This window comes from Pristiophorus japonicus, chromosome 17 (genome assembly GCF_044704955.1).
Source record: "Pristiophorus japonicus isolate sPriJap1 chromosome 17, sPriJap1.hap1, whole genome shotgun sequence".
NCBI classification, from domain to species: domain Eukaryota; kingdom Metazoa; phylum Chordata; class Chondrichthyes; family Pristiophoridae; genus Pristiophorus; species Pristiophorus japonicus.
This window is the reverse complement of record NC_091993.1, coordinates 119,837,638-119,863,481: the sequence shown is the minus strand read 5'-3', so window position 1 is coordinate 119,863,481 and position 25,844 is coordinate 119,837,638.

Genomic DNA, 25,844 nt, shown 5'->3' with positions numbered 1-25,844 from the left:
TATCGTGATTTCAATTGTCAATTTATTTTAGCTTAGTTAAATTTGATGTTTAATTGTATTAGTGGTGTAGCATCAATTTGAGGGGGCACTGGTTCAATTACCTTTCTGTTAGTGACACTGGGGCAACCTAGCATTACCTCTAGTGGTGTACTTAAAATAGGAACAATGTTTTATGATGTTATAGGGTAGAAATTCCAAATGGAGAAGTTCACATACAAAAGCTTAGCGTGCATATACTGCATTCTTATATGAGCTTATTTTAAATGCGTCAACCCTGTGCCAAAATATTGCATTCAAGAATATCGCATGAATGTGTTAAACCTACTACCTTCCATAAACTTCAGCTCATCCAAAACTCTGTTGCCCATGTGCTAACTTGCACCAAGTCCCGTTCACCCACCATCATCATCATACGCAGTCCCTCGGTATCGAGGAAGACTTGCTTCCACTCTTAACATGAATCTTTAGGTGGCTGAACAGTGCAATACGAGAGCCACAGTCTCTGTCACAGGTGGGGTAGATAGTCGTTGAGGGAAGTGGTGGGTGGGACTGGTTTGCCGCACGCTCTTTCCGCTGCCTGCGCTTGATGTCTGCATGCTCTCAGCGCCCTCCCGGATGCGCTTCCTCCACTTAGGGCGGTCTTGGGCCGGGGACTCCCAGGTGTCAGTGGAGATGTTGCACCTTATCTGGGAGGCTTTGAGGGTGTCCTTGTAACGTTTCCGCTGCCCACCTTTGGCTCGTTTGCCGTGAAGGAGTTCCGAGTAGAGCGCTTGCTTTGGGAGTCTTGTGTCTGGCATGCGAACAATGTGGCCTACCCAGTGGAGCTGATCAAGTGTGGTCAGTGTTTCTATGCTGGGGATGTTGGCCTGGTCGAGGATGCTAATGTTGGTGTGTCTGTCCTTCCAGGGGATTTGTAGGATCTTGCGGAGACGTGGCCCATCACCCCTGAGCTTGTTGACCAATATCGGTCCCCGGTCCGCGCTGGTGAGCGGTCTCCACGAGACCTCACGATTGGTCGCGCACCTCAGCGGGAACATTGTTTGTAGGGCTGGAAGTGGTTGCAGGAACAGAGAGGAAATAGGGATTACAATCTCCAATAAATACAAAACCCCAAAAAGCTGATTAACAGCTTCAAAAAAGCTGACAGTCCAAAGAAAGCAAATAACTCCAAAAACAATACTCAATTGAAAAAGAGCTCTGAATTAAAATCTGTGACCAAGGTCACTGCTTTAATGTGATTGAATTTGTTAAATTCCTTTTTTGCGCACTGGATTTCAGGATTTTAATTGGTGTTTTGAAATCATATTCTGCAATTCAACAACAACAATAGCTTCTTTAACATACAATAATGTCCCAAAGTGCTTTAAAAAGGCGGAATCAAAAAAAAATGGATACCAAGCCAAAAAAGGGGCTATTCAGACGGGTGGCCAAAGGCTTTGTCAAAGAGGTGGGGCATTGGAGAAGGATGGTCAAAGCTTGCAGATAAATGTCAAAGAGGGCAAAGAGGCTCGCGGTCACATGTGATGTTACGGTGAAACATCACACGTGTACAGAAGAGATGTTTTGCAAAGTGCTGTTGGGTGTTCAGAATCACAAACATGGGGAGCACCACCCAAGTAACAGTGAGTCAAAATGCTGATGCTCGCCCAGAAATCAAATGGTCGGCATCTATTATAATGAACTGTGTACCATGGTTGGAGACATGTAACACCCACACCATGCCAACAGATTATTTTTATCAGTTGCTAAATAAACCATTGTAGTTGCAAACGTTTGCAGCTGGGGTAAGTGATGGGGTGTTCTTCCCTTGGACCATTAACCAGATAGCCTGTCTCCAGTATTCCTGACAGAGGTATCTGTCCAGACAATGATCGTTCAGTATAATCGCAACCAGCGAAAGCGGTATCAACATAAAGATTTTTCTTTTTGAAGGCGCCCTCGTAACTTGGTAACCAGGTTACTAAAGGTAAAACCAGCCTTTGGCAATACCAAACCGCAGCTGCAAAAGGAACCAGTAAGAAGAGGCGCAAACTTCTCAAATTTTGTTCAGACAAAAATTAGGCACGGCGAGGGGGAGGCAATGAAATAGTGGGAGGGGGTGTAGCAGATCTGTCAATACAGCAGCCACAACCATGTGCATGGAAGTGACACAGATTGTGAGCGGCAACTCCCTTGACCCCAGGACCCCTCTCCAGTGCAGGATGAATTTTAGTTCGCTCACAAGGTCAGCAAAGGCAAGTTTTATAGCAGAAAGCTGCAACTGGTATATATTTTGTTCATTTCAGACAGTATATCCCCTAAAAGCGCCTTCACTAGTACAAGGATGGTGAGCTCTTCCGGGTGGGTGGCCAGCTTCCAGCGCCTTGCCGGGATTTTCAGGGCCGGTTTCGGCATTACCACCCGGAAGAGGCGAGCCTCTGGTTGCGACACCGTCTCGATTTTTGACACCTGCCCGATCCATAGCGCTGCATAGCGCCTCCTGTTGGGAACGCCTGTGAAAGCGGGCGGTCCGAGCTGTAGCGTCTGCAGTGAGGTAAGTAATGTCCACCTCAGGTACGTGTGACTGTTTTTAGTTTATTTTTTTTGTGATTTATGTTGTGGTTATTATTGTGTTCCTAACACAGATGAGGCTGTACACAGATGAGGTTAAAGTAACAGTGACCTCAGTCTTTATTAAGACACTCCAGAGTGAGGAGCAGTCCTTACGGGCTGGCTTATATACAGTGCTCCCAAGGGATGCTGGGATCCCTTGGGACTTCAGGGGATGCGCTCCCTTGTGGCTTTACAGATACACAACATCACTCCACCCCAAAGTCAAAGTGAAAACCAAGGTGAGGCGGTCGGGAGCCTTCCTTTCCCTGGTGAACCGCCTCAGTACAAATGTCTGTTCTGGTGTGTTGGCTGTGCCCTCGCTGGGCTGGCGTGTTGTTGGCCCTACAGGGCTGCTGGGTGAGCCTGGACTTGCTGGGCTGTTGGGCGTGATGGGTTCGATTTCCTGGTCCGGGGTGGTGTCGTTGATCCTTTGGGTGTGTGTTGTGGGCTCGAAAAAGATGGTGTCTGCTGTGGGTTGTTCAGGGCAGTCTGTGAAACGCAGCCTCGTTTGGTCCAGGTGCTTTCTGCAAATTTGTCCATTGTCTAGTTTGACTACAAACACTCTACTCCCTTCTTTAGCTATCACTGTGCCCGCGATCCACTTGGGAGTATGTCCATAGTTTAGCCCATACACAGGGTCATTCAGATCAATTTCCCGTGACACAGTGGCGCGACCATCGTTTACATTTTGTTGCTGCCATCTGCTCTCTACCTGATCATGCAGGTTGGGGTGAACCAGCGAGAGTCCGGTTTTAAGTGTCCTTCTCATGAGTAGCTCAGCCGGGGGCACCCCTGTGAGCGAGTGGGGTCTCGTGCGGTAGCTGAGCAGTACTCTGGACAGGCGGGTTTGGAGTGAGCCTTCTGTGACTCGTTTAAGGCTCTGTTTGATTGTTTGTACTGCCCGCTTTGACTGCCCATTGGAGGCTGATTTAAACGGGGCCGAGGTGACATGTTTGATCCCATTGCGGGTCATGAATTCTTTAAATTCGACACTGATGAAACATGGCCCGTTGTCACTGACCAGTATGTCAGGCAGGTCGTGGATAGAAAACATGGCCCTCAGGCTTTCAATGGTGGCGGTGGCGGTGCTGCCCGACATTATTTCACGTTCAATCCATTTTGAAAAAGCATCCACCACCACCAGGAACATTTTACCGAGAAACAGGCCCGCATAGTCGACATGGATCCTCGACCATGGGCTGGAGGGCCAGGACCACAAACTTAGTGGTGCCTCTCTGGGAGCGTTGCTCAACTGAGCACACACGTTGCATTGCTGTACACACGACTCTAAGTCAAAGTCGATACCGGGCCACCACACATGGGATCTGGCTATAGCTTTCATCATTACTATACCCGGATGTGTGCTGTGGAGATCCGAGATGAACGTCTCCCTGCCGTTTTTGGGTAGCACTGCGCGGTTACCCCACAACAAACAGTCTGCCTGAATGGACAGCTCGTCCTTTCGCCACTGGAACGGCTTGATTAGTTCTTGCATTTCAACGGGGATGCTGGCCCAGCTCCCATGCAGTACACAGTTTTTTACTAGGGACAGCAGAGGATCTTGGCTGGTCCAAGTCCTAAATTGGCAGGCCGTGACAGGTGATTTATCATTTTCAAACGCTTCCATGACCATCAACAAGTCTGCGGGCTGCGCCATTTCCACCCCCGTGGTGGGCAATGGTAGCCGACTGAGAGCATCCGCACAGTTCTCGGTGCCTGGCCTGTGGCGGATGGTATAGTTATACGCTGATAGCGCGAGTGCCCACCTTTGTATGCGGGCTGAGGCATTAGTATTTATCCCCTTGTTATCAGCAGACAGGGATATGAGGGGCTTGTGATCGGTTTCCAGCTCAAATTTGAGGCCAAACAGGTACTGATGCATTTTCTTTACCCGAACACACACGCTAATGCCTCTTTCTCAATCATGCTGTAGGCCCTCTCGGCCTTAGACAAGCTCCTGGAGGCATAGGCGACAGGTTGTAACTTCCCCGCAACGTTAGCTTGTTGTAATACACAGCCGACTCCGTACGACGACGCATCACATGCTAGTACAAGTCTTTTACACGGGTTATACAATACAAGCAGCTTGTTGGAGCATAAAATGTTTCTGGCTTTCTCAAAAGCAATTACTTGGTTTTTTTCCCCACACCCAGTTCTCACCTTTACGCAATAACACATGTAGGGGCTCTTGAGGGTGCTTCACCCCAGTAGGAAGTTACCAAAATAGTTGAGGAGTCCCAGGAATGACCGCAGCTCCGTGACGTTCTGTGGCCTGCGCATTCCTGATAGCCTCTGTCTTGGCATCTGTGGGCCGAATGCCGTCCACCGCGATCTTTCTCCCCAAAAACTCCACTTCTGTTGCCATGAAAACACATTTCAACTTCTTCAGCCGCAGCCCTACGCGACCCAGTCGCTGGAGAACCTCCTCCAGGTTTTGTAGGTGCTCGACGGAGTCCCGACCCATGACCAATATGTCGTCCTGAAAAACCACTGTGCGTGATACCGACTTGAGTAGGCTCTCCATGTTTCTCTGGAAGATCGCTGCAACCGACAGAATTCCAAATGGGCATCTGTTGTAGATGAACAGTCCCTTGTGCGTGTTGATGCAGGTGAGGCCCTTCGAAGACTCCTCCAGCTCCTGCCTCATGTAGACAAAAGTCAGGTCGAGCTTGGTGAACGTCTTGCCTCCTGCCAGCGTCGCAAATAGGTCGTCTGCCTTAGGTAGCGGGTATTGGTCCTGCAGCGAGAAACGATTAATAGTTACTTTATAATCGCCGCAAATCCTGACCGTGCCATCACTTTTGAGTACTGGAACAATTGGGATGGCCCACTCGCTGAATTCCACTGGGGAAATGATGCCCTCGCGTTGCAGCCTGTCCAGCTCGATTTCCACTCTCTCCCTCATCATGTGAGGTACCGCTCGTGCCTTGTGGTGGATGGGTCCAAGTGGATGCGCACCTTCGCCCCGGAAAAGTTTCCAATGCCTGGCTCAAAAAGGGAAAGAAATTTGTTAAGAACCTGGATATATGAGGCCTCATCAACATGTGATAGCGCTCGGATGTCATCCCGGTTCCAGCGGATTTTGCCCAGCCCAGCTCCTTCTAAGCAGTATGGGCCATCGCCTGGGACAATCCAGAGTGGCAGTTTGTGCACCATGCCCTCGTAGGTGACCTTGATGATGGTGCTACCCAGAATAGTGATGAGCTCTTTGGTGTGCGTTCTCAGTTTCGTGTGGATGGGGCTCAGGGCTGATCTGAGTGCCTTGTTGCACCACAGTCTCTCAAACATTTTATTACTCATGATGGATTGGCTAGCGCCAGTGTCCAGTTCCATGGCTACGGGTAAGCCATTCAATTTTACATTTAGCATTATAGGTGGTCATTTCGTCGTAAATGTGTGCACCCCGTGTACTTCAGCATCTGCCTCCTCTCTCTGAGGCTCGAAATTGCTTTGATCCACCATGGACTGATCTTCCTCTGCCACGTGGTGGTTAGCAGGTTCTGCAGAGCTTGCATCTTGTCTGCAAGCTCATTGTCGGTGCCCCATTGTTCCACAGCTCTTGCAAACATACCCTTTGAAGTGGCAGAATAGGCTGAATGGAAGCCTCCACAACGCCAACAAGGTGTGAATTGCCTTGCATTCATCCTTTGTTGCTGACTCTGAGTCATCTGGGTCACCTGAGGCCTGCTGGCAGTTGCAGACTTGTGGTTTCTGCCCTGTACATTTCTGCTCGCAAACACAGTTCCAGTTAATTTATGAACATTGCTAGCACTTGTGTGCTGGGAGATTTGTTTGGTGTTATCACTGGTGGACATAAACGCCTGTGCTATCGCAATGGCCTTACTGATGGTCGGTGTCTCTACAGTCAAAAGTTTTCGTAAGATGGTCTCGTGGCCAATGCCCAGTACAAAAAAGTCTCTGAGCATCTGCTCCAGGTAGCCATCAAATTCACACTGTCCTGCAAGTCGCCTTAGCTTGGCGACGTAGCTCGCCACTTCCTGACCTTCAGATCGCTGGCACGTGTAGAACCGATACATCACCATCGGCACACTCTCCCTCGAGCTAAGGTGCTCCCGAACCAGTGTACACAGCTCCTCATACGACTTATCTGTGGGTTTCACCAGAGCCAGAAGATTCTTCATGAGGCTGTAGGTCGGTGCCACGCACACCGTGAGGAGGACCACTCTCCTTTTTGCAGCACTTCCTTCTCCGTCCAGCTCGTTGGCCACAAAGTACTGGTCTAGCCGTTCGACATAGGCTTCCCAGTCCTCACCCCCCGAGAACTTCTCCACGATGCCCACAGTTTGCTGCATCTTTGTATTGGATTCGTATACTTGTCGCCAGTTATTGTGTTCCTAACATAGATGAGACTGCACACAGGGAGGTTAAAGTAACAGTGACCTCAGTCTTTATTAAGACACTCCAGAGTGAGGAACAGGCCTTAGGGGCCGGCTTATATACAGTGCTCCCAAGGGGTGCTGGGATCCCTTGGGACTTCAGGGAATGCACTCCCTGGTGGCGGAACATGGAAGTGCATGCTTTACACATACACAACAGTTATTTATTGGCAATGTTCTTGGTGATTTTTATTCTAGGTTCCCCCCCCCCCCCCCCCCCCCCCCCCGCCGCCCCGAGGCCTCTCTTAGAGCGCTCCGAGGCCAGCTGTTTAGCTCGCGCTAAGAGGGGTGTGCTCGCTGCCCAATTTTGCTGACTGAGGCGCAAACTGTTCCCTGGCGCAAACTTTACCGCCCCGCTGTCATTATCGCCTCGAAATGAGCAAAGTTGAAAATCCAGCCCTCAGAGTCTTTATGGATATATTGAGCAATGATCTTCTGGGATTATACAACTGGTGGTTGTAGTATAGAGAGGTCTGGATCTTTTGCGGTGCTGCTTTACAAACCTGTCTTCCCAGCTTGTTTGCTATTGTTCTAACAAATAAATCATAAAGTGGGAAATTCCCATGGGGAAAAACATTTTTGCAGCCTTCCCCTTCATATTAGAGAAATCACTCAAACAAGAAACTGCCTCCAGGGAGATTGGTAACTAGGATCTTCGAAAATAAGACGAAAGAGAATTTTGACAAAAAAATACCAAATCTAGGTACGGTTGTGAACCTCTAACAACACAAATTGAACCTTTATAAAACTGTCTTAACTGGAGGATTGTGTCCAATTCTGCTCTCCGCACTTTAGGAAGGATGTGAAGGCCTTAGAGAGGGTGCAGAAAGAATTTACAAAAATGGTTCCAGTGATGAGGGTTAAAAGTTACATGGATAGACTGGAGAAGCTGGGGTTGTTCTCCTTAGAGCAGAGAAGGTTGCGAGGTGATTTAATAGAGGTGTTCAAAATAATGAGGGGTCTGGACAGAGTAGATAGAGAGAACCTGTTCCCATTGGCAGAAGGGTCGAGAACCAGAGAGCACAGATTTAAGGTGATTAGCAAAAGAACCAAAGGCGATGTAAGAAAAAACTTTTTTACGCAGCGAGTGGTTAAGATCTGGAATGCGCTGCCTGAAAGGGTAGCGGAGGTAGACTCAATCTTATCTTTAAAAAGGGAGTTGGATAAGTATCTGAAACATAGAAATATAGAAAATAGATGCCGGAGCAGGCCATTCAGCCCTTCGAGCCTGGACCACCATTCAATAACGTCATGGCTAATCATTCACCTCAGTACCTCTTTCCTGCTTTCTCTCCATACACTGATCCCTTTAGCCGTAAGGGCCATATCGAACTCACTTTTGAATATATCCAATGAACTGGCATCAGCAACTCTCTGCGGTAGGGAATTCCAAAGATTAACAACTCTCTGAGTGAAGAAGTTTCTCCTCATCTCAGTCCTAAATAGCTTACCCCTTATCCTTAGATTGTGTGCCTGGTTCTGGACTTCCCCAACATCGGGAACATTTTTCCTGCATCTAACCTGTCCAGTCCCGTCAGAATTTTATATGTTTCTTTGAGATCTCCTCGCATCCTTCTAAAATATAGTGAATACAGGCCCAGTCGATCCAGTCTCTCCTCATATGTCAGTCCTGCCATCCCGGGAATCAGTCTGGTGAACTTTCGCTGCACTCCCTCATTGGCAAGAACATACTTCCTCAGATTAGGAGACCAAAACTGAACACAATATTCCAGGTGAGGCCTCTCCAAGGCCCTGTACAACTGCAGTAAGACCTTCCTGCTCCTATACTCAAATCCCCTAGCTATGAAGGTCAACATACCAATTGCCTTCTTCACCGCCTGCTGTACCTGCATGCCAAATTTCAATGACTGATGTATCATGACACCCAGGTCTCGTTGCACCTCCCCTTTTCCTAATTTGCCGCCATTCAGATAAAATTCTGCCTTCGTGTTTTAGCCACAGAAGTGGATAACCTCACATTTATCCACATTATACTGCATCTGCCATGCATTTGCCCACTCACCTAACCTGTCCAAGTCACCCTGCAGCCTCTTAGCATCCTCCTCACAGCTCTCACCGCCACCCAGCTTAGTGTCATCTGCAAACTTGGAGATATTACACTCAATTCCTTCATCTAAATCATTAATGTATATTGTAAAGAGCTGGGGTCCCAGCACTGAGTCCTGTGGGCACCTCACTAGTCACTGCCTGCCATCCTGAAAAGGACTCGTTTATCCCGACTCTCTGCTTCCTGTCTCTCTATCCACGTCAGTGCATTACACCCAATATCATGTGCTTTAATTTTGCACACCAATCTCTTGTGTGGGACCTTGTCAAAAGACTTTTGAAAGTCCAAATATATCACATCCACTGATTCTCCCTTGTCCACTCTATCAGTTACATCCTCAAAAAATTCCAGAAGATTTGTCAAGCATGATTTCCCTTTCATAAATCCATGCTGACTTGGACCGATCCTGTCACTGCTTTCCAAATGCGCTGCTATTTCACCTTTAATAATTGATTCCAATATTTTCCCCACTACTGATGTCAGGCTAATCAGTCTGTAATTACACGTTTTCTCTCTCCCTCCTTTTTTAAAAAGTGGTGTTACATTAGCTACCCTCCAGTCCATAGGAACTGATCCAGAGTCGATAGACTGTTGGAAAATGATCACCAATGTGCATCCACTATTTCTAGGGCCACTTCCTTAAGTACTCTGGGATGCAGACTATCAGGCCCCGGGGATTTATCGCCCTTCAATCCCATCAATTTCCCTAACACAATTTCCCGCCTAATAAGGATTTCCTTCAGTTCCTCCTTCCCACTAGACCCTCGGTCCCCTAATATTTCCGGAAGGCTATTCGTGTCTTTCTTCGTGAAGACAGAACCAAAGTATTTGTTCAACTGGTCTGCCATTTCTTTGTTCCCCATTATAAATTCACCTGAATCTGACTGCAAGGGACCTACGTTTGTCTTCACTAATCTTTTTCTCTTCTCATATCTATAGAAGCTGTTGCAGTCAGTTTTTATGTTCCCGGCAAGCTTCCTCTCATACTCTATTTTCGCCTTCCTAATGAAACCCTTTGTCCTCCTCTGCTGAATTCTAAATTTCTCCCAGTTCTCAGGTTTGCTGCTTTTTCTGGACAATTTATATGCCTCTTCCTTGGATTTAACACTATCCTTAATTTCCCTTGTTAGCCACGGTTGAGCCACCTTCCCATCTTATTTTTACTCCAGACAGGGATGTACAATTGTTGAAGTTCATCCATGTGATCTTTAAATGTTTGCCATTGCCTATCCCCTTTAAGTATCAATTGCCAGTCTATTCTAGCCAATTCACGTCTCATACCATCGAAGTTACCTTTCCTTAAGTTCAGGACCCTAGTCTCTGAATTAACTTTGTCACTCTCCATCTTAATAAGGAATTCTACCATATTATGGTCACTCTTCCCCAAGGGGCCTCGCACAAGATTGCTAATTAGTCCTTTCTCATTACACATCATCCAGTCTAGGATGGCCAGCCATCTAGTTGGTTCCTCGACATATTGGTCTAGAAAAGCATCCCAAATACACTCCAGGAAATCCTCCTCCACCGTATTGCTACCAGTTTGGTTAGCCCAATCAATATGTAGATTAAAGTCACCCATGATAACTGCTTTACCTTTATTGCACGCATCCCTAATTCGTGTTTGATGCTGTCCCAGCCTCACTACTACTGTTTGGTGGTCTGTACACAACTCCCACTAGCGTTTTCTGCCCTTTGGTATTCCGCAGCTCCACCCATACAGATTCCACATCATCCAAGCTAATGTCCTTCCTTACTATTGCATTAATTTCCGCTTTAACCAGCAACGGTCCCACTTCCTTTTCCTTTCTGTCTATCCTTCCTGAATGTTGAATACCCCTGGATGTTGAGTTCCCAGCCTCTGAAGGAAAAAGATTTGCAGCGCTACGGGGAAGCGGGGGGAGGGGGCGGGGAGTGAGACCAGCTGAGAGTCGGCACGGGCTCGACGGGCCGAATGGCCACCTTCCGTGCTGTAACCATTAGTTACAGGTTGCCAACCAGAGAATGAACCATTTATCCCGATTCTCTGTTCTCTGTTAGTTAGCCAATCCTCTATCCATGCTAATATATTACCCCCAACCCCGTGAACTTTTATCTTGTGCAGTAACTTTTTATGTGGCACCTTGTCAAATGCCTTCTGGAAGTCCAAATACACCACATCCACTGGTTCCCCTTTATCCACCCTGTTTGTTACATCCTCAAAGAACTCCAGCAAATTTGTCAAACATGACACACCTTTCATAAATCCATGCTGACTCTGCCTGACCAAATTTTGCGTTTCCAAATGTCCTGCCACTGCTTCTTTAATAATGGACTCCAACATTTTTCCAAACACAGTTGTGGATGGAGAAAGCACAGGAGATCAGCAGCTGGCCGACAGCCATGATGTGCGAGGATTCTTCATCGCAGTCAAGGCCACCTACGGTCCAAGCACCCAAGTCCCTACCCCGCTGCTGGCCAAGAATGGGGAAACACTCATCAAGGACACCGAAGCAGTCAGGGCCCGTTGGAAGGAGCACTTCGAAGATCTCCTCAATCGAGACTCTGTCTTTGATTCGAGTGTTCTCAACTCCATCCCGCAGCATGCTACCCGTCACCACCTCAGTAAAGCCCCAGCACTACACGAGGTAGAAAAAGCCATAAGACAGCTTAAGAACAACAAGGCTATGGGAGCGGATGGAATCCCCGCTGAGGCACTGAAGTATGGCGGAGAGGCACTGTTGGCGTGAATACATGATCTCATCTCTCTCATACTCTATTTACCCCCTCCTAATTAAACCCTTTGTCCTCCTCTGCTGAGTTATAAAATTCTCCTGGTCCTCAGGTTTGCTGCTTTTTCTGGCCAATTTATATGAGTGGAAGCTTGCTGGGAACATAAAAACTGACTGCAGAAGCTTCTATAGAAATGTGAAGAGAAAAAGATTAATGAAGGCAAACATAGGTCCCTTGCAGTCAGATTCAGGTGAATTTCTAATGGGGAACAAAGAAATGGCGGACCAGTTGAACAAATACTTTGGTTCTGTTTTCACGAAGGAAGACACAAATAACCTTCCGGAAATACTAGGGGACGAAGGTCTAGTGAGAATGAGGAACTGAAGGAAATCCTTATTAGGCGGGAAATTGTGTTAGGGAAATTGATGGGATTGAAGGGCGATAAATCCCCGGGGCCTGATAGTCTGCATCCCAGAGTACTTAAGGAAGTAGCCCTCGAAATAGTGATGCACATTGGTGATCATTTTCCAACAGTCTATCGACTCTGGATCAATTCCTATGGACTGGAGGGTAGCTAATGTAACACCATTTTTTAAGAAAGGAGGGAGAGAGAAAACGGGTAATTATAGACCGGTTGGCCTGACATCAGTAGAGGGGGAAATGTGGGAATCAATTATTAAAGATGAAATAGCAGCACATTTGGAAAGCGGTGACAGGATCAGTCCAAGTCGGCATGGATTTATGAAAGGGAAATCATGCTTGACAAATCTTCTAGAATTTTTTAAGGATGTAACTGATAGACAAGGGAGAACCAGTGGATGTGGTGTATGGGCTTTCAAAAGGCTTTTGACAAGGTCCCACACAAGAGATTGGTGTGCAAAATTAAAGCACATGATATTGGGGGTAATGTACTGACGTCGACGAGAACTGGTTGGCAGACAGGAAGCAGAGAGTCGGGATAAACGGGTCCTTTTCAGAATGGCAGTGGGGTGCCGCAGGGCTCAGTGCTTGGACCCCAGCTATTTACAATATACATGAATGATTTAGATGAAGGAATTGAGTGTAATATCTCCAAGTTTGCAGATGACACTAAGCTGGGTGGCGGTGAGAGCTGTGAGGAGGACGCTAAGAGGTTAGGTGAGTGGGCAAATGCATGGCAGATGCAGTATAAGTGGATAAAAATGTGAAGTTATCCAGTTTGGTGGCAAAAACAAGAAGGCAGAATATTATCTGAATGGCGGCAAATTAGGAAAAGGGGAGGTACAACGAGACCTGGGTGTTATGGTACATCAGTCATTGAAAGTTGGCATGCAGGTACAGCAGGCGGTGAAGAAGGCAAATGGTATGTTGGCCTTCATAGCTCGGGGATTTGAGTATAGGAGCAGGGAGGTCTTACTGCAGTTGTACAGGGCCTTAGCGAGGCCTCACCTGGAATATTGTGTTCAGTTTTCTAATCTGAGGAAGGACGTTCTTGCTATTGAGGGAGTGCAGCTAAGGTTTACCAGACTGATTCCCCGGATGGCAGGACTGACATATGAGGAGAGACTGGATCGAATGGGCCTGTATTCACTGGAGTTTAGAAGGATGAGAGGGGATCTCTAGAAACATATAAAATTCTGACGGGACTGGACAGGTTAGATGCAGGAAGAAGGTTCCCGATGTGTCCAGAACCAGGGGACATAGTCCAAGGATGAGGGGTAAGCCATTTAGGACTGAGATGAGGAAACTTCTTCACTCAGAGAGTTGTTAACCTGTGGAATTCCCTACCGCAGAGAGATGTTGATGCCAGTTCATTTGATATATTCAAGAGGGAGTTAGATATGGCCCTTACGGCTAAAGGGATCAAGGGGTATGGAGAGAAAGCAGGAAAGGGGTACTGTGATCTTATTGAATGGTGGTGCAGGCTCGAAGGGCTGAATGGCCTACTCCTGCACCTATTTTCTAATTTTCTATGTTTCATCTGGAGGGAGGAGAGCATGCCGGGAGACCTCAGAGATGCAGTGATCATGTCCATCTTTAAAAAAGGGGACAAGTCCAACTGCGGCAACTAATGAGGATTCTCCCTGTTATCAGCCACTGGGAAAGTTGTCGCTAGAGTCCTCCTCAACCATCTTCTCCCTGTGGCTGAGAAGCTCCTCTCGGAGGCACAGCTCCTACGGGACACAACAGACATGATTTTTACAGCACGACAGCTGCAAGAAAAGTGCAGGGAACAGCACCAGCCCTTACACTTGGCCTCCTTCAACCTTACAAAAGCCTTTGACACTGTCAACCGCGAGGGTCTATGGAGCATCCTCCTCCATTTCTTTTGCCCCCAAAAGTTCGTCACTGTCCTCCGCCTGCTCCACGACGACATCCTTACCAACGGATCCAATCCACATTTGGACCGAGGTCAAACAGGGTTGCGTCATCGCCCCAACCCTCTTCTCAATCTTCCTCTCTGCTGTGCTTCACCTCACAGTCAACAAGCTCCCTGCTGGAGTGGAACTAAACTACAGAACCAGTGGGAACCTGTTCAAACTTCGTCGTCTCCAGGCCAGGTCCAAGACCACCCCAACCCTCTGTCATCAAGCTACAGTACACGGACGATGCCTGCGTCTGTGCACATACAGAGGCTGAATTCCAAATCATAGTTAACGTATTTACCGAGGCGTACGAAAGCATGGGCCTTACGCTAAACATCCGTAAGACAAAGGTCCTTGCCGCACAGCACTGCCCCCCAGTCATCAAGATCAACGGCACGGCCCTGGACAACGTGGACCATTTCCCATATCTCGGGAGCCTCTTATCAACAAGAGCAGACACTGACGACGAGATTCAACACCGCTCCAGTGCGCGAGTGCAGCCTTCGGCCGCCTAAGGAAAAGAGTAATTGAAGACCAGGCCCTCAAATCTCATGGTCTATAGGGCTGTAGTAATACCCGCCCTCCTGTATGGCTCAGAGACATGGACCATGTACAGTAGACGCCTCAAGTTGCCAGAGAAAAACTACCAACAATTCCTCAGCAGGATCCTACAAATCCCCTGGGAGGACAGGCACACCAACGTTAGCATCCTCGACCAGGCTAACATCCCCAGCATTGAAACACTGACCACACTTGATCAGCTCCGCTGGGCAGGCCACATTGTTCGCATGCCAGACACGAGACTCCCAAAGCAAGTACTCTACTCACAACTCTTTCACGGCAAACGAGCCAAAGGTGGGCAGAGGAAACGTTACAAGGACACCCTCAAAGCCTCCCTGATAAAGTGCCCTAAGTGGAGGAAGCGCATCCGGGAGGGCGCTGAGCACCTCGAGTCTTGTCGCCGAGAGCATGCAGAAATCAAGCGCAGACAGCAGAAAGAGCGTGCGGCAAACCTGTCCCACCCTCCCTTACCCTCAACGACTATCTGTCCCACCTGTGACAGGGACTGTGGTTATTGTATTGGACTGTTCAGCAACTAAGGACACATTGTTAGAGTGGAAGCAAGTCTTCCTCGATTCCGAGGGACTGTCTATGATGATAATCACCAAAAATGTATCGAACTCTGTCTTGAAGTGGGCAGTACAAACTGTTTCAAGAAGAAATTAGATAGCTTTCTGGAGAGAAGGAGCTGAGGAATTAAAGTGGGTGTCATTGGTCAATCAAAATGCAACAGGCTGATTTGGCCTAATGATTTTGCCTTGTTCCTAAAAATTCTTCTGTAAAGATAATAGTGTTTGTTTGCACCATTTTAGTTGTGTTATACGATAGCTCTTTGTTGTTAATTACAGCTTTGAAACAGTTCTTTCCATTCTTCTGAATTTATAACAGGCTGGGACTGGGGAGGGTAAAAGAAAGCAAGACTTGCATTTATATAGTGCCTTTCCTGACCACCGGACGCCCCAAAGCGCTTTACAGCCAATGAAATACTTTTGAAGTGTAGTCACTGTTGTAATGTGGGAAACGTGGCAGCCAACTTGCGCACAGCAAACTCCCATAAAAGCAATGTGATAATGACCAGATAATCTGTTTTTTTGTTATGTTGATCGAGGGATAAATATTGGCCAGGACACCGGGGATAACTCCCCTGCTCGTCTTCAAAATAGTGAACTCTTTTACGTCCACCTGAGGGGGCAGACAGGGCCTCGGTTTAACATCTCATCCGAAAGGCGGCACCTCCGTAAGTGCAGCACTCCCTCAGCACTGCACTGGAGAGTCAGCCTAGATTTATATGCTCAAGTTCCTGGTGTGGGACTTGAACTCACAACCTTATAAGTAAAGTAAATGTACATGAAGTAAAGAATGTCGGGGACTTCTTTCAAATAAGGTGAGGTTAGCTTGTCTGACTGAGTTGTAGGATGATGGTTTCATCCCGGATTAATTTGTAGCGGGCAAGAACATTTAGTTAACACTATCGGCTACTTCTCAGAGTTCGACTCTGGAAAATAATGATAAAACACCAATGTCATGTATCTCATATTACTGTATATAACTATCTTACCATGCTATACATGACTGTAACTGGATATGACCTGTAACAATAAGCATACCTTACTACCAGGGGTGCACTTGCAGGAGACACTCCATACCTGTCCCACTGAGGTATATAAAGGGAGGTCTCAGGCAAGTGCAGCACTGGAGAGCTGGAATTAAAGGTGCAGGTCCTGAGTGACCTTGACTTCAGCATGTGTCTCGTGTAAGTCAGTACATTAGAGTCAGGACTTAACAGTGGCGACGAGTTACAGGATCACAGAATCCACAGAATGGCTACCAACAGCTCAGATGAGAAATACAACGCTGGAGACAATTGGGATGACTTTATAGAAAGGCTCCAGCAAATTTTTTGACCAAAGACTGGCTGGGCGACGATAAGGCAGACAAGAGAAGAGCCCATCTCTTGACCAGCTGTGGCTCGAAAACATATGCTTTAATGAAAGACCTGCTGGCACCAGAGAAACCAGCAAGCAAGTCGTTTGAGGAGTTGAGCACACTGGTGAGAGACCACCTGAAACCAGCATGCAGCCTACACATGGCCAGACACAGGTTCTATAACTACAGACGCTGTGTGGGCCAAAGCATACCCGACTTCGTGGCGGAACTTCGGAGGCTGGCTAGTTCATGTGAGTTCCCCGATCAACTAAGGAGAGAAGTACTGAGAGACTTTTTTATTGAAGGAATAGGCCACACAGGCATATTCCGAAAGCTTATAGAGACTAAGAACTTGACTCTAGAGGCAGCAGCACTGGTCGCACAGATGTTCTTGGCAGGCGAAGAAGAAACGAGGCTGATCTATACTTCGGGTATGACAACCAACGAGGCATCGGAACAAGGGGTTCACATTGTGAAACAAACCGCTACCCCCACACACAGACAAAGGCAGGAGAGCAGGCCCTCAACAGCAGACAGTGGCACCAGAAGCCATCAAAATCAAGGGCCACATGAACGGCCGATCACATCTCATCAACCCACAATGTGAGCAATCAACAACAGATTGAGAGAAGCTCAAGGGAGATCAGCCAGACACAGCTCATCCTTCGAAAACAATGGAAACGGTCTGTGCTGGAGATGTGGGGGAAGGCACTCAACCAGGGTGTGTCGATTTCAGTATGCCGTTTGCAGAAACTGCAACTACACAGGGCATCTGGCTCGCACGTGCAGAAAAATAGCAGCTCGGCTGGTATACGAGTCGGAAGGGTTGGAAAGCGGACCAGAAGACGGTTGGAACAGTGCACGGTACACTGAGGTACAGCGGGTTAACACTATCAATGTCCATTGTTCTTACACCAAGACGCCTCCAATTATGAGAGGATTCCACTCAACGGGATACCCGTCAACATGGAACTGGACACGGGGGCCAGTCAATCCCTCATGAGTGTTCAACAATTTGAACAGCTGTGGCCGCACAAAAGCAACAGACCAAAACTCACAAAGATCGACACCAAACTAATGACCTATACTAAAGAAATCGTCCCAGTCCTTGGCAGCGCCATGCTCTCAGTCACACACAAAGGGATGGTGAACCGACTTTCCCTGTGGATTGTCCCCGGGGATCTCCCAGCCCTGTTGGGGAGAAGCTGGCTAGCAGAACTTAATTGGAAATGGGATGATGTTCACGCCATGTCGTCAGAGGAACGGACCTACTGCTCAACAATTCTAAGCCGTTTTGAACATCTCTTTCAGCCAGGTGTGGGCACCTTCAAAGGAGCTAAAGTTAGAATCTACATCACACAGAATGCCAGACCGGTCCATCACAAGGCTAGAGTTGTGCCTTATGTGATGAGGGAAAAGATTGAAAACGAACTGGACCGGCTTCTGCGGGAAGGCATAATTTCTCCCGTGGAATTCAGCGACTGGGCAAGCCCCATCATCCCCGTCATGAAGCCTGATGGATCCGTGCGAATCTGTGGGGATTACAAGTCTACCAATAAACAGAGTCTCCCTACAGGACCAATACCCGTTGCCCAGAGCGGAGGACCTATTTGCCACATTGGCTGGAGGAAAACTTTTCTCGAAACTTGACCTCACATCTGCGTATATGATGCAAGAACTGACCGAAGAGTCTAAGCTACTCACCACCATCAACACACATCGAGGCCTTTTTGTGTACAATCGATGCCCATTCAGCATCAGGTCGGCAGCTGCTATATTCCAGCGCAACATGGAGAGTCTGCTCAAGTCCATTCCGGGGACCGTTGTGTTTCAAGATGACATACTCATCACGGGCAGGGACACTGGCTCTCATCTCCGCAATCTTGAGGAAGTACTAAGTCGATTGGGTAGGCCTAAGAGTTAAGAAATCCAAGTGTCTATTTCTCGCTCCTGAGGTTGAATTTTTGGGCAGAAGGATTGCCACTGATGGAATCCGCCCAACCGAATCCAAAACCGAAGCGATTCACCTGGCACCCAGGCCCCGGAATGTCTCGGAACTGCGCGCGTTTCTCGGGCTACTCAATTACTTTGGGAACTTTATGCAGAACTTGAGCATGCTGCTGGAGCCTCACCACGTGCTACTCAGAAAGGGGTGCGATTGGTTTTAGGGGGACGCCCAAGAACGCGCTTTCAATAAGGCACGCAACCTTCTATGTTCCAAGAGTGTTTTAGCCTTTTTTGACCCAGGTAAAAAGTTAGTCCTTACGTGTGATGCGTCAGCGTACGGGGTCGGGTGCGTTTTACAGCACGTCAATGATGCGGGTAAATTGCAGCCCGTTGCTTATGCCTCCAGGTCACTTTCGCGGGCGGAGCGCGGGTACTGTATGGTTGAGAAGGAGGCACTCGCGTGCGTGTATGGTGTCAATAAGATGCAACAATACCTTTTCAGGGCCAAGTTTGCATTAGAAATCGACCACAAACCCCTCACGTCCCTACTATCCAAGTGCAAGGCCATCAAAGCCAAAGCCTCGGCGCGCATTCAGCGGTGGGCACTCATGCTGGCAGCTTACGACTACACGATAAGGCACAGACCAGGCACAGACATCTGTGCCGACACGCTTAGCAGGCTACCCCTGGCGACCACAGAAGGGTCCGACGAACAGGACTGTGAGATGGTCATGGCAATCAATGCCTTTGAATCCACAGGTTCGCCCACGACGGCTCGTCAAATCAGAGCCTGGACCCCACGTTATCTCTAGTTAAAAGATGCGTTTGAACCGGTGACTGGGCAGAGGCTCGCGATGCTTGCCCCAAGGAGGTCAAACCCTTCCATAGGCGCATGCATGAACTCTCACTACAGGCAGACTGCCTGATGTGGGGTAGCCGAATAGTTATGCCCTTACGAGGCAGGGAGGCGTTTGTCCGGGAGATCCATCGCGAGCACCCGGGGATCGTCCTTATGAAGGCCATAGCCAGATCTCATGTCTGGTGGCCTGGCATTGACGCAGACTTGGAGCTCTGCGTCCGTCGGTGCACCATTTGTGCCCAACTCAGTAATACCCCCAGCGAGCCCCCCTAAGCCCCTGGCCCTGGCCCACCAAACCGTGGTCGCGGGTGCATGTAGACTATGCGGGCCCATTCATGGGCAAAATGTTCCTCGTAGTCGTTGATGCATTTTCAAAATGGATCGAGTGCACCATTTTAAACTCGAGCACCACCTCCACCATTGTGGAGAGCCTTGGAACCATGTTTGCAATGCACGGCATTCCTGACATATTGGTCAGTGATAATGGTCCATGCTTCACCAGCGCAGAATTTCACGATTTTATAGTTGACCACAGTATAAATCACGTTAAGACGGCACCTTTCAAGCCGGCCTCCAATGGCCAGGCGGAGCGAGCAGTGCAGATCATTAAACAAGGCATGCTCAGAATCCAAGGTCCCACGCTGCAGAGCCGCCAGTCGCGACTGCTGCTGGCAATCAGATCTCATCCGCATTCGTTGACTGGGGTGCCCCCCACGCAACTATTGATTAAACGAACCTTAAAGACCAGGCTCTCGTTAATCCTCCCAGACATGCGTGAAATTGTTGAGGCTAAGCGGCAAAAGCTAACTGAGTACCATGACCGAAATTCGAGGGGGAGGTGGAATGAGATAGGGGACAAAGTGTTTGTGCTAAACTATGGCCGGGGTCCCAAATGGCTTGCAGGGACAGTGACAGACAAAGAGGGAAACAGGCTACTGGTTGTACAAATGGACAATGGCCAAACCTGCCGGAGGCATTTGACCAAATAAAAAGTAGATTCACTGATAACACTGAAGAACCAGAGGCAGACTACAATGTGGAACTCACACCACACCTGGTGGACAGACAGGTGGAACAACCTGAGGAAAGGGCAGTCTCAACAGACATACCAGACGAGATACCAGCAATCACACCGAACGAAACAAGACAGCCCAGGCGAGATACCAGCAATCACACTGAACGAAAAACAGGCACCAAGGCAAACAACTGAACCACAACTAAGACGCTCCACATGAAAGCACAGACCACCTGAGACTGAATCTATAAAGGCAATAAGACCTTGGGGGAGGGTGATGTCATGTATCTCACATTACTGAATATAACTGTATCTTACCATGCTATACATGACTGTAACTGGATATGACCTGTAACAATAAGCATACCTTACCACCAGGGGTGCACTTGCAGGAGACACTCCATACCTGTCCCACTGAGGTATATAAAGGGAGGTCTCAGGCAAGTGCAGCACTGAAGAGATCGAATTAAAGGTGCAGGTCCTGAGTGACCTTGACTTCAGCATGTGTCTCGTGTAAGTCAATACATTAGAGTCAGAACTTAACAACCAATAAGTATAGTTCTTACGTTGCATGGCAGTCTTTACTGAGTCTGATTAACCTGTTTTCAACATTACACCCATCAGTCTGTCCCTTGAGCTGCTAAGCTACATTATAGTTACCAGTTCCTCAGTTCCCTGCTTGCTCACGATTGTCCCAGTGATCCGCTGACATGTCATGATGTGCTTCTTCCGATGACTGACCGGGTCACCCTTCCTTGACGGCAGTCGTGTTCCCACTCGTCTTTGCTGAGTCTCTGCCTCAGTTTTCCTGTGCACTTACAATTGACCCGGTGGTCTGACGGGTTTGTGGAGCCAACTTCTGATGACTGACCACGTCACCTTTCTGACGAACTGTAGCTTGCTGTCCCCAGTCATTTGTATGTTTTTATCCCTGCCTTTTCTCAGATGTTGTTTCCATGGCTACCTCTTACTCATCGAAATCCTTCCTTTAATCCATGGAAGGATGATCTATCTTCTATGTGAGCACAGATTTATCACTTCAGAAACTAGCCTACTGTCTAGCCTAGCGCTATCATGGACCTCACAGTGTTCAGTATCAGTGATTACATTTCTACAAAGGTTTGGGCAGTATAAGTGTTTACATGTCCACAAAAGGTTATGTATCATTTTCATTGTATTGGGGTTTCTCTACAGATTACAGTTTGTGTGGTTTTACATTTCCACAAAAGGTTTATTATTGTTTCCATTGTGTTTGGGTTTCTCTACAAATTAACATTGCACATTTTAAACGGGAGTCTCCAAGGATTCTTACTTCTTACAGGAAGTCAGTATTTACAGCTTTTGTGATTTAAGCGTTTTATACAGAATGTTTAAAAAGGTTAATCACAGAGATCGGTTTCCTGGGCCTTACATTGGGTTTTCAAGCCCTACAGTGTTTTATTCATTACTTACTTCTTGAGCTTGTTTAGTTCCTGATGCAATATAGTCCCAAACATATGCTTCAATGCTATCTGAGGCAGTTCTATTTCTTGATGGTTGATTGCAAAATTAGTTTTATTGGTTTTAATGAGCTGTTGTACTTCAGAATATTGATCCTTGTAGGTTGAATGATGATCAACTAGATGTAAATCGTCATTGTGCAATTAAAGATAAAGGAAGAAAATCTAGCAATTTTTTTCTTCTACTTCGGGATGCTATTAAAGTTACGGAAATAAATCTAAGATTTACTCTGTCAGGAACTTTAGGATATTCTTCAATGCTCTCTGCTTGTATGATGGTGTGGTTATCTTGTTTCGTCTTTGTATCGGGATCAATGTAGAACCAAGATGCATTGGCCTTCAGCTTCCTGCTTTTAAAAGAAAAATTCTACAACAACTTGTATTTATGTAGGGCTTTTAGGAAAACATCCCGAGGTGTTTCACGAAAGCTCATCGGACAAGAATTGACACCGAATCAAAGAAGGAGATATTAGGAGGGGTAATTTTAAAAAATTGATCAAAGAGGTAGGTTTTAAGGAGAGTCATAAGAGAAGAGAGAGAGGTGGAGAGGTAGCGAGGGAATTCCAGAGCTTAGGTCCAACAGTTACAGCTACGAATGTGTTTTTTTCATTCGTTCGCGGGATGTGAACATCGTTGGCAATGCCAGTATTTATTGCCCATCCCTAGTTGCCCTTAACTGAGTGGCTTGCTAGCCCATTTCAGAGGGCTGTTAAGAGTGCTGTGGGTCTGGAGTCACATATAGGCCAGACCGGGTAAGGACGGCAGATTTCCTTCCTTAAAGGATATTCGTGAAACAGATGGGTTTTTAACGACAACATGGTCACCATTACTGACACGAGCTTTTTATTCCAGGTTGATTTATTAACTGAATTTAAATATCTCCAGCTGCTGTGGTGGGATTTGAACTCATGTCTCCAGATCATTAGTCCAGGCCTATTGGATTCCTCGTCCAGTAACAGAACCATTATGCTACCAACGCCTTCTGCTGGGGCGAAGCGAATGGACAAGAGGCCAGAATTGGAGGAACGGAGATTTCTCAGAGGTTATAGGACTGGAGGAGGTTACAGAGATAGGATGGGGCGATTAGAACACGCAAATGGATACTTTAAATCAGAGGTGCTGGGGCACAGGGACCGAATTTGGGTCGGTGAGCATAGGAGCGATGGGTGAGCAGGCCTTGTTGAGGTTAGGAAACAGCAGCAGAGTTTTGGACAAGTTGCTGCTTATGGAGGGTGGAGGATAGAATGCCAGCCAGGAGAGCATTGGAATAGTCGAGTCTGGAGGTAACAAATATATAGAAGATGATTTCAGCAGCAGGTAGACTGAGACAGGAGCGAAAACATGAGATGTTATGGAGGTGGAAGTAGGTGGACTTTGTGATGGAGAGGATATGAGGTTGGAAGCTCCGCTTAGGTCAAATAGTATGCCAAAGTTGAAAATAGTGATCTTCAATGTAAGTCAAGGGCCAGGGAGTAGGGTGGAATCAAGTGCAAGAGTACAGAGTTTGTGGTGTGAGCCCAAGATGATGGCTTTGGTCTTCCAATGTTTAGCTGCAGGAAATTGCAGCTCATCCAGTTTTTACAGTATTTATATTTTCTTGGTTTCCACATCTCTGGTCTCCCCATCCACTGCTCAAAGGGTGGGAAGATGGATCACTCTCAGGCATTTTTCTGCTAAGTTGGGGTATAAGCCGAGAGTGACTCTTCGTTGAATATTCCCTTCTTGCTTGTGTGCAATTGACAGGCTTCATAGAAACATAGAAAATAGGTGCAGGAGCAGGCCATTCGGCCCTTCTAGCCTGCACCGCCATTCAATGAGTTCATGGCTGAACATGCAACTTCAGTACCCCATTCCTGCTTTCTCACCATACCCCTTGATCCCCTTAGTAGTAAGGACTACATCTAACTCCTTTTTGAATATATTTAGTGAATTGGCCTCAACAACTTTCTGTGGTAGAGAATTCCACAGGTTCAGCACTCTCTGGGTGAAGAAGTTTCTCCTCATCTCGGTCCTAAATGGCTTACCCTTATCCTTAGACTGTGACCCCTGGTTCTGGACTTCCCCAACATTGGGAACATTCTTCCTGCATCTAACCTGTCTAAACCCATCAGAATTTTAAACGTCCCCTCTCATTCTTCTGAACTCCAGTGAATACAAGCCCAGTTGATCCAGTCTTTCTTGATAGGTCAGTCCCGCCATCCTAGGAATCAGTCTGGTGAACCTTCGCTGCACTCCCTCAATAGCAAGAATGTCCTTCCTCAGGTTAGGAGACCAGAACTGTACACAATACTCCAGGTGTGGCCTCACCAAGGCCCTGTACAACTGTAGCAACACCTCCCTGCCCCTGTACTCAAATCCCCTTGCTATGAAGGCCAACATGCCATTTGCTTTCTTAACCGCCTGCTGTACCTATATGCCAACCTTCAATGACTGATGTACCATGACACCCAGGTCTCTTTGCACCTCCCCTTTTCCTAATCTCTCACCATTCAGATAATAGTCTGTCTCTCTGTTTTTACCACCAAAGTGGATAACCTCACATTTATCCACATTATACTTCATCTGCCATGCATTTGCCCACTCACCTAACCTATCCAAGTCGCTCTGCAGCCTCATAGCATCCTCCTCGCAGCTCACACTGCCACCTAACTTAGTGTCATCCGCAAATTTGGAGATACTACATTTAATCCCCTCGTCTAAATCATTAATGTACAGTGTAAACAGCTGGGGCCCCAGCACAAAACCTTGCGGTACCCCACTAGTCACCGCCTGCCATTCTGAAAAGTACCCATTTACTCCTACTCTTTGCTTCCTGTCTGACAACCAGTTCTCAATCCATGTCAGCAACTACCCGCAATCCCATGTGCTTTAACTTTGCACATTAATCTCTTGTGTGGGACCTTGTCGAAAGCCTTCTGAAAGTCCAAATAAGCCTTCTGAAAGTCCAAATACATTTACTGCCCAACAGATTCACTGGATGGCTCAGCATGGCTGAAATTGAGTTGATCTGTCACTAATGAGACCACGAATATTAAGCCTAATGTCATGCCCTGGACAATATTCAACCCTCAATCAACATCACCAAAAAAACCTGATTATCAGGTCATTATCACACTGCTGTTTGTGGGAGCTTGCTGTGCGCAAATTGGCTGCTGCGTTTCCTACATTACAACAATGACTACACTTCAAAAAGTACTTAATTGGGTGTAGAGCGCTTTGGAACGTCCGGTGGTCATGAAAGGTGCTACATAAATGCAAGTCTTTCTTTTGGGTAATCTGATTCTTGCAAGCATCTTACAAACATCATTTCAGCAAAAGTACCCATAGTAACAGGAATAGTCCATTCAGCCCCCCAAGTCTATCACGCCATTCAATTAGATTATGGCTGATCTGTACCTCAACTCCATTTACTTTGCTCCATATCTCTGTATACTCTTACCTAACAAAAAACTATCGCTCTCAGTCTTGAAAATTTCAATTGAGCCAACATCCAATCTTTTGGGGCGAGAATTCCAAACTTCCACGGTAAAACAGTGATTTCCGATTCCACTCCTAAATGGCCTAGGTCTAATTTTAAAATTGTGCCTCCTTGTTTTTGATTCAGGGCCATAGTAATACACCCATTAAAGATTTTTAAATCACTTTTTCTCAAGCTGAACTCGTATTTCTGTCTGCTGCTGCAAACGCGGAGGCTCACCACCGTGCTGTGTGTCTACATAGAAAATAGATGCAGGAGTAGGCCATTCGGCGCTTCGAGCCTGCACCACCATTCCGTATGATCATGGCTGACTGTAACCTCCAACGGAAGCGCTTCCTCATCCCTTTAATAGCCACCAGTTAACGACTCAGCAAGCCTGCACCGACTGTTCTTCCAGACGTTGTTCTTGGCGGCCGCTAAATGATCGGGGCGCAAGCGTGGGCGTTGC